Here is a 9,931-nt window from a genome sequence, read left to right as displayed (position 1 = left end):
ACGCTGTCTACCTGTGAGTCCTCTGCTGCTTGTCTGTCAACTTGTTTGAACCACGCCGGGTGTTCTGTCCAGCTGGCTAAGTGGAGACCCTGGAAATTCAAGTGTGTGGGTTTTGGGTGGCTTCAGGGAAGAAATGCCAGATGACACTGAGAGACTCAAGTTATTCTGGATTCAGGTGATATCTCTAAGGGCTAGATATTAATTCTCAGGTAACCCAAATTAGTCTTCACAGGATTAAGATAGCAACGTGCTAAAGAAGCAATCGATGTCCTCATTCTAGAGGATGAAACTGGTGCTCAGAGAAGGGGATAACGTGGCTTCAGCAAGGAGGTGTGTACCCAAACAGGATGCCCAGATCATGCCGTTTAAACTCAGGGAAGCTGCTGATGTGGCTTGTCTTTGGACAGGGGCTAAGGCACCCAGCCCACACTGGTTACTGTGGGCACCTGACTTGGTACATGCCATCTGGTAGCTTTGAGACTCACAAAAGCAGTTTGAACTGAAGAGAGAAAGGGCACCGACTTCATTCAACCCACCACAACCTCCAGATTGCCACACACCCTAACCCCTTTCTCTTGCTTTCTGAGACATTTACAGAGTCCCACTCATGTGACCTCACTTGATGTCCACTGTTCACGAGCTGCCATCTGGAGCTGCTACAACAGCAGCCAAGGGCCTTTGCGCCCAAGTACCTCTCTTCCTTTGAACCTTGTGGGCCCTACTCCCCACTTGCACGCAACAGATCTTTTCCAAGTATTGTGGAGACCCTCATTCAGTTTGCAGCACGTTGTATCCATCACTGTCCTTTCAATACCTACCATGAAACTCACCTTGTATGCTCCTTTGCAATGGTGTGGCCCACCTGGCTGCTACCAGACGGACAGAGCTGACAGTGAAACAACAGATCAGATCTCACAGCTCAGAAGCTCTGTAAAAAAGGGACCTCACTCTTCACACTGTAGAGGCTGTCATAGCTTCCAGGGTTCTAGAACCAGTGCTTGAGCCAGAGTGAATTCACAGGGGTTTTAATGCATGGGGAGGGTTCTGGCTAGAAGGGAATTGCTAGAGTCTCCTGAGTTTCTGAAGGCCCACTGTGTGCAGGTTCACGGTGCACAGAGAGGAGAAGGTGGAGTCCTGCCCTGGAGGTGGTCACAGCTCATGGATGAGCCAGGCAGGCAGGCAGGGCATGATAACACCTGAGCAGCCTTCGTGAGTGAATGGTGTGGGGGCAGAGGAAGAGAAGCTGTTCTGCTCCCTCATGTGGTGCCCAGGGCATTTTTTCATCAGACTAAGCACTTACCAGTGGATGACAGACACAGCTGTCTGCAGAGGGTTTCCATTGGTGCGTGTCTTCCTCTGAGCGGTCAGACCGTCTCTAAACTACACTGGCCATGGGCATTGCTTCTCCTTGAACCTTCCCATGTGTTCTCTTTTTTATGGAACCTTGATTTTCTAGAGGGTTTCTGGGCCACAAGGATGTTGGGTCATTTTCTAACCTATCATGAGGAACGCTTTCCTGGTTGTTGGGGTGGATTGTTTCTCCAGCTCCCTTTCTGGCTTTTTTTCTGAGCTTGTGCAACAAGAAGAGCTTAGCATCTGCCATCAGGCTGAGATGTAACACTTAAAACAGCAATGCCTACCTGGACATTATGACGGCACTTGAAAAAAGGGCTTCATATGGCACATGAAATTTTGAAAGTAAGTACAATGTCCTTTCAGATATAAAAGGCTAGTTCAAATGACATAAAAATGAGAATTCTAAAATGTAGTCTTACAGTATGGGGGCAGTCCGAAAAAAACTCCTTCAGTCATTTCACTGATAGTCATTGATTGGGGACACGCAGAATATAGGAAGAAATGAAGAAAGAAAAGATGAAAGTGTGTTCAGGATCGTGGGTAGGGATGAACAGGGCCTGCTTGCCTTGAATACAGGATTTGTTCAGAGGTGGGGCATAAAGATCAAACGGGTCTGAAATTACAAAGTGGTGATGGTAACACAGCGTCACCACAGTTACACAACAGTGTTCCCAAATTGCAACAATGATGATACAGTTCACTAATCCCAACTTAACCAAAACAAAACAAAAAACAGGAAGCCATAAAAAAAAAAAACAAAACATCACAAGAAAGTTCAAAACAAACCAAATGCAAAGAAGTTCAGGGGAAAGGACTCCATGTCCCCTGGGGGCAGACCAAGTTGACAGCGTCCACAGAGAGCAGACAGGGATGGAGGCTGCAGAGCCGACTGCTCCCCTGGACGTGGTGTTTCCGGCAAGGGCTCTGGGTCTCTGTCCAGAGCGGGGGCCCGTTCTCCCTGCAGGGGTGGGGGAGTCATCGTGGGCGTCTGGTTGTTGCGCAGGAGCCACAGAAGGCTCTCCCCGAACGGCTGACTCCTCCTCTGCCTCGGGTTCTCCTGCCAAAGCCCGAGCAGGTGCAGGTGCACGTGGAGGTGGAGGTTCTCGCTGAGGGGGTGGGAAATCAGAGCCTGGGCCTGGGGGTCCTGCAGGCATGGAGATCCGATCTGCCCAGTGTGCTGGCCAGTACCCAGCTGGCCTGGTGTCTCTACGAGGGCAAATCTCAGGTCTCCATCTCCCCTCAGTGGATCCTTGGGTCCTGCACCTGGAGCCACCACTTCTGTAGGGACAGGTCTGGAAAGTGGAGCCTGGTTCCAGTTGGAGGCCAGTGCTAGAGCTGGGGGAGATGCAAAGTTTGCCCACAGACCAGCCTTGGCAGGTGCGTATACCGGGACAGAAAGCTTCCAAGAGATTCCCAAGGAATACCCAGCGTCGGATGTCTTTTGGGACTGAAGTGTGCAAGATGGGGGGTGAGAGGCCAGCGCTTGCTCCAGGCCCAGCAGCAGCTTTCGGGGACTCATCCCTGTCTAGCTCAGCAGCCCCTCCCCACACACTCCCGGGCAAGAGCCCAAGCGTCCTCTCCTCTGTGCTGTGCTGTGCTGGGCTCCAGGTCCTCCTGCTTCCTCAGAGGCCGGGGTTCTCGGGGCTCTGGGTCGGAGCCGGGTGTGCTGAGCTCCGTGGCAGCCTCAGACTGGGCCGCCGGGTGTATCCTGGGTGGTGTCTGGGCAGCAGGCTTTCCCCGCTTCTGCTTCGCCCTCGGTTGGGCTGAAGCCTCCATGGGCACGCTCACCTGGGGCCTGCACTGGGCCTCATGGGCAGGGGGGTGGTGCTCCGACCCCTCCCTCCAGGAGGTGGATGGGGTGTCCCCGTCCTCGGCCTCATCATGTGGGAAGCTCTGCAATGACAGTGACCGTCAGCCAGCCATGCTGGGAGTTTTCCGAGCTGGGCCTGGCCAGTGGAGCCGCTGCTTCTGCCTGCTCGAACTTCTCTTCCCAGAAGGGTCAGAGACGTGTGTCTGCTCAGATCCCCACCCGGGAGGAAAGAGACCCCCCGAGGGTGTGAGGTCAGCCTGGGCTGCCGGCGCTGCCCGCACTCTCCCCATCCCACCCAGCCTGCTCTCCCATGGGGTGTGGACACAATTTGTCCGCAGGCTTGTGACCCCACATCCGCCTGGGCTTCCTTGAGGGAGACACACCCCGAGAAACCCGCATCCACACACACAGGCAAAGGACCCGGTGTTTCCGGGTGGCATGGGAGAGGTGGCCTGGCCCAGCCTGGGGCTCCTCGTGTTACCTTTCTGTTTCTCCGGGCAAAGGGCCAGAAGCCTCTCGAGGGGGCCCTGAGCCAGCGTTGACAGGGTTCCCACACACTCTGCCTGGGAGCTCTCCTGAGGCCCCAGCCTCTGCGCCGGGGCAAACAGCAGAACATCTTGGCAGCAAGTGATCTGGCTGGGGGTTACTCTCCGCTCTGGAGGCCTGGATACTCACGTTGCGGGTTCTGTTGGGTTCTGTTGCCGGCAAGTGACATCATTTCCTGGGGTTCGTGCTGAGGTCCCTTCCCCAAAACTCCCCAAAGGAATCTCTGGGTTACTGACTTCTCGACCACCCCCTTAGGCCATGTGCAGGCAACAGTGACACCCACACAGCCCACTCCACAGCCTTGGCGAGGCCTGGGTGCAGCCAGGGCCTGAGCTCGGCAGACCTCGCTGCTCTCAGACTAGGCTCCTTCTTCTCATAAGTGGTGTGGCCCTGGACAAGCATATGCCCCTCAGGGTTTCCCCAGTCTCTCCATCTGCAGAGTGGGGGTCATTCTCCCATCTGCTTCCTAGGTCTGTCGGCCTACGAGCACCTCCATGCATTTCCACGTGTGGCCCATGTCACGTGGAGCTTGCGCGCTGATACTTCAGAAAGAAAGATTCCATCCAGGGCTGACCTTGCACAGAATGGGGCAGAACGAGGCCTGGATGTGCTGTGGTACCCAGCGAAAGGCCCTCCCCCTCCTGAATGTTCTGAGACCCAGAATCCAAGTTGGTGAACCGAAAGGAAGACTCGAAGGTCTCCCTCTCTTATAGAAAAGAGTAGCAAACTTCCTGGTCCTCTGTTTCCATTGAGATTCTGTTCAAGTGTCCCAGCTCAGCTTCTGCGGGTGGCTGAGTTTCTAATGGCTCCCTGCGTTCTTGTCTTTTCCTCTCCAAACCTTCCGTCCTTTTCCCCCTTCTGGGGTGGATGGGCACTGTCATTGCTTCTAACTTGGAGATAGACAGATGAAAAGTCTGGACAATCGACTCCTTTCCTCTCTTTGGTTGCATGTCTCTCTCTGGCTGTGTCCCTCTTTTTCCCTTTCTCAATTCAGTCTGTGTCTTCCTCATTGTCTCTCGTGTGTGGATGGATGGATGCTATGAATGCACATGTGTATGATTACATGAGGGTTATGTTTTAGGGATAGGTTAGAGGGAGAGAAAGGCTTTAGGTCGGAGTTGGTCATGGGGGAAGGGTCAAGGGTGGTGGTGGTGTTTCTTGGAATCTGAGTGCTGTGCATTCTTCGTCTCTTTCCCTAAGAATCCCTTCTCAGATACACCATTTGCAAGGAGTCTCTCATGTTCCGTTTCCTATCTTTTGCATTTGTGAATGCTTAGCTTCTCTGTTGTGAAGAGGTTCCATCGGATGGAAAGCCATTGGTGTACTTTGTTCCCTCTTTCCCTTACTTGAAGAGACCCATTTCTACCTCCGCGCACCAAATGGCAAGGAGACTCTGATGTTAAGGTGCCTTTGATCTACGCTTCTTTCTAGCTATCTCATAACATCAGTCTTTAGGTTGAGGCTTTTCCCCGATATTGAGGTGGTCTGAGATCAAAACCAATAGTGTTCTTCAGATTTAGCTGTCTGGTTTTCCTATGGACATTTATTGAAGAGGCTTTCTTGTTCCCATTTGGATATTCTCCCCTTCTGTGTCAGAGATGAGTTGACCATGGATGCTGGGGTTTGTTTCTGGACTCTCAACTTTATTCCATCGATCTGGATCTGTGAGTGTTGTTGTATTTCGAATAGCATACTGTTCTGCTGCTGCTGCTGCTGCTGATAAATCGCTTCAGTCATGTCTGACTCTGCACGACCCCTTGGCCTGCAGCCTACCAGGCTCCTCCATCCAGGGCATTTTCCAGGCAAGCGTACTGGAGTGGGTCGCCAGTGCCTTCTCCGATACTCTCCTGAGGATCCTAGTTTGGTAGTCTAATTTCCTTTAACACAACCTTGGATATCCATATCAGGGTTTTGTCTTCAGATTTTATTGACTCTTTAGGCTCTTTTCTGTCTCCGTACAGCTTTTGGAATTCTTTGTTCGGTGCGAAAATATATTGGCATTTTGGGAGGGATAGCATCGAAGCTATTGATTGCCTAGTGGGGCTGTGACATCATTTTCCCAATCGGAATTCTTTCAAGCCATGAGCACAGCTTATCTTTCCAGTGATTTGTGTGGGCTTGATCTTCTTTCTTCCATCTCTTGCCCTTTTGTGAGAGCAGGTCCTTCCTTCCCTTTTGGGTTCAATGGACTCGTGGGTATCACTTCAGAGAATGGCATTGTCAGTGGGGGTGATAATTCCCTTCTCATTGGAAAACTTTTCTGTGAGTATTAGAAATGCAACTGATTTCTCTTCCCCTTCCTCCCTGTCCATCTCTCAGAGCCACCTGGAAACAGAGGCCTCATCCAGGGTCACACAGGACTGAGGGAGTGCAACTAGACTGTTGTTTCTTCAGGCCCTCAGTGCTGTACATCATCCAGTATACTCTGTGTGTGTCTTCCTCGGACTGGTGTCCCTTCAGACCTTTCCCTAGTTTTCATAGGCTTCTTTTGTTCATGTTCTTTGTCTGTTTGGAGACACATCCTTGATAAGCTTTGTGTTTCCACTTATTTGTCTCGCGATGTATGACCTGTCTTTAGCTTTTGTAATAAGGTCTTTCCCACAGTATATATCTTTGATTTTGCAAAGTCCACTGTATTCTCTGGATTGTTTTTTTTTTTTTTGGACTGCCTTTTAGGTTTGTGTGTGAAGACTCAGAGCACGTGTCCAATTTCTGCTCATTGTTCTTCTACATTTGTGCAAGTTTTCATGGAAAGTTTGTCTAGGTATAACTGGAAGTGAACTCAGTGTAAGGTGTCAAGTCTCCATCTCCATTCATGTCATCACCTCCACTTTCCAATTCCCTGTTCCTGAGTTGTTTAGGAGACCTTATGGGAAGTTTGGTTGCATCTGAATTTGAATTTCCACCTTGGTTAGAATCACACTGTTCTGCCCTCAGGGACACTGTCAAGGGGGAGTGAGGAGCAGCCTGCACTTCCAGCAGTGACCACACGGTGGGGTGAGTGCTGCTCTCCCCTCTGGGGGCCCCAGGCCACAGGCATCCCAGTGAGGAGCCAGCTCTGTGCTCAGCTGAAAGGAGTTAGTCTCTCAGGAGCCTCTGAGCCCTTGCATTTTGGTCACCCAGGGTGGGCGTTTACAGTGACAGGAACCATTGCACTGCAAGTGAAGTGAGAACCCATATGACATCCACCACTACTCCTAAAGAGATGCACCTGAGGCCCCTTGAAGGTCCTGCACAGAGAGCTCTTTAGTGGGCATGCCAGAGACTCTGTTCCATCGTGTGCTACCCAGGGCAGGCTCTCACCATTCCAGACACGGACCACGGTGATGACTGGCCCTGCTGTCTCCAAAGGGTTTTCTTTGGTGTGTACCCTCATCTGAGCAGTCAGGCCATGTGCACTGCCTCTCCTTGCAACTTCTAGGCCAGGGCTCCTAGGCTAGAACTCTCAGGTCTAACTTGTAGGACTAGGCTACACTGGCCAAGTGCATTGCCTGTCCTCGCAACTTCACAGCTTTCTTCTCTTCTTTACTGCACATTGATTTTCAAGAGTGTGTTTGGGCCACAAGGTTGTTGGGTCTTTCTCTAGCCTTGTCTCATGAAGTTGAGACAACCTCATTGTTTCTGGTTGTTGGTGTGCTCTCTTTTGCCCATTCTCTTTCCTGGCTTCTTTTTGTGACTTTGTTTGTACCTGAGGAAGAGCTCAGCATTTCTCTTCTGGCTGAGACATCACACAACAGTAATGCCTACCTGGAGATTAGTTGCCAAAAGGGCCTCGTTTTGCAGATGACATCTTGAAATCACCTGCACTGCCTTTTCTGATACACAAAGGCTGCCGTAAAGGAAATAAAAAACAAGAAGTCCCAAGTCTAGTCTTAAAATATGTGGGTTGTCTAATGAAACCACATTTTCTATGATTTCATTGATAGGCATTAACTGGAGACATCCAGAATATGGGAAGACACTGAGATATGAGAGAATTAAAGGTTGTCAGAGGCAAGGGAGGAACAGGGAGTGCTTGAGGTGAATACAGGATTTGCAGGGGGTGAGGGAGGGTTGGTTGTGGAGAATGAAAGGGTCCCAAGCTAGAAAGTGGTGTTGGTTGCAGAGGATTGTGAAGGTCCTTAATGTTCCAGAAATGTACCACCTAACATCAATTTTATTGATTAAAAATTTAAGGGAAAAATACACAAATCTCTGAGAAACAAAATATAAATCAAGAAAATAAAATACAGAAAAACTGAATGAAAAGAAGCTCAGGGGAAGTGAATTCAACCTCCACTGGGTAGAAAGCTAGTTGATGGCATCAACGGGGGGCAGAGAGGGATGGAGGTTGCAAAGCCAAACCCTTCCCTGGACACAGTGTTTCCAGAAATGGAAATTTGGAAAGGGCTCTGGGTCTCTGTCCAGAGCAGGGGCCCATTCTCCTTGCAGAGGTGGGTCTGTCATTGTGGGAATCTGGGTCTTGGGCAGAAGCCAGGGAAGGCTCTCCCTTCAGAGGTGTTCTCTTATCCCCTGACTCAGGTTCTCCTGCCAAAATCCGAGCAGGGGCAGGCATAACCGAACATGTAGGTGGAGGTGGAGGTTCTCCACCGGGGATTGGAGCATTGGTGCCTGGGCCTGGGGGTCCTGCTTGCACAGAGATCTGATCTTCCCAGTGTGCTGGCCAATACCCAGTTGGCCTGGTGTCTATGGGAAGGCATGTCTCAGGTCTCAATCTCCCCTCAGTGGATCCCTGAGTCCTGGACATGTAGCAACCACCTCTGTAGGGACAGGTCTGGGAAGTGGAGCCTGGTTGAAACTGGGGGCTGGTGCTGGAGCTGTTAGAGAAGGAAAGTTTACCCACAGGCCTGCCTTTGCCCTTTGCCTCTCTGGAGACAATTCTACCCTGAGCTTTTGAGACAATTCTCAGTTTAGGAAGTCACAATAGGATGTCGTCCTGACTGCAGTCCACCAAGCGGATGGTCTGAGGCCAGCCTTTTCTCCAGGCCCAGCACCAGCTTTGGGTGACTCCTCCTGTGTAGCTCAGGACTCCTCCCCCCCACACACACACACATGCACCAGCACCTCCTCACCTCTGTGCTCACCGTGCTAGTCTCCTGGTCCTCCTGCTGCCTCAGAGGCAGAGGTTCTCAGTGCTCTGGGTTGGAACCGGGTGTGCTGAGCTCCATGGCAGCCTGAGACTGGGCCGCCAGCTGTGTCTTGGGTGGTGAGTGGGAAGCAGGCCTTCCCCGCTTCCTCTTCATTCCCATTTGGGCTGAACCCTCTGTCGGCTTGCTCACCTGGAGGCTGCACTGGGCCTCAAGGGCGGGGGGTGGTGCTCCAACCCCTCCCTCGGGGAGGTGGATGGGGTGTCCCCCTCATCAGCCATATCCAGTGGGAAGCTCTGCAATGACAGTGACCATCAGCCAGCCCTGCTTGGAGTTTTCTGAGCTGGGCCTGGTCAGTATGGCTGTTGCTTCTGCCTACTCAATCTTTTGCTCACAGAACGAACAGAGACGTGTGTCTGCTCAGATGCCTACCCGGGAGAATGGAAACCCACCTGAGGGTGTGAGGTCAGCCTGGGCGGCTGGTGTTGCCTGCACTGTCCTCATCCCGCCCAGCCTGCTCTCCCCTGGGGTGTGGACACAACCGGCCCACAGGCTTCTGACCCCACATCCGCCTCGGCTTGCTTGAGGCAGACACACCCCAAGAAACCCTCATCCACACACACAGGGAAAGGACACACTGTTTCCAGGTGGGATGGGAGAGGTGTCCTGCCCCAGCCTGGGGCTCCCCGTGTTACTTTTCTGTTCCTTTGGGCAAAGGGCCAGAGGCCTCTCGGGGGAGCCAGTGTTGACTGCGTTCACACATACCCTGCCTGTGCACTCTCCTGAGGCCCCAGCCTCTGGGCAGGGGCAAACAGCAGAACAACTTGGCAGTAAGTGATCTGGCTGGGGGCTCCTCTCCACTCTGGAGGCCTGAATACCCGGGTTCCGGGTTTTGTTGGGTTCTGTTGCCGGGAAGTGACATCATTTCCTGGGGTTCATTACCATGGTCCCTTACACAAAGCTCCCCTAGGGAACCTCTGTTCAACCACTCCTTTGGCCATGTGCAGGCACAGGAACACCCACACAGCCCACCCCACAACCTTAGGGAGGCCTGGGTGTAGACATTGCCTGAGCTCTGAGGACACAGCTGCTTTCAGACCAGGCTCCTTCTCATTAAGTCATGTGGCCCTGG

The 9,931-nt window shown here is 52.1% G+C and overlaps 1 long non-coding RNA gene across 1 annotated transcript; it reads right to left on the bottom strand.

Annotated features, from left to right (window-relative positions):
* Nucleotides 1–5,763: 5,763 nt before the first annotated feature.
* On the bottom strand, nt 5,764–9,663 carry LOC145527385 (uncharacterized). The gene is made up of 3 exons (XR_014069723.1): nt 9,565–9,663; nt 8,785–9,095; nt 5,764–7,541 (listed from the first exon to the last, which is right to left on the bottom strand). It is a non-coding gene; the product is annotated as an uncharacterized LOC145527385 (long non-coding RNA).
* Between the last annotated feature and the right edge of the window lie 268 nt (nt 9,664–9,931).

The sequence above is a fragment of the Giraffa tippelskirchi genome, chromosome 11, assembly GCF_054371585.1.
Source record: "Giraffa tippelskirchi isolate mGirTip1 chromosome 11, T2T-mGirTip1v1.2.pri, whole genome shotgun sequence".
NCBI lineage: Eukaryota > Metazoa > Chordata > Mammalia > Artiodactyla > Giraffidae > Giraffa > Giraffa tippelskirchi.
Note: the sequence above shows the minus strand (reverse complement) of the source record. Positions and strands in the feature narration are given on the sequence as shown.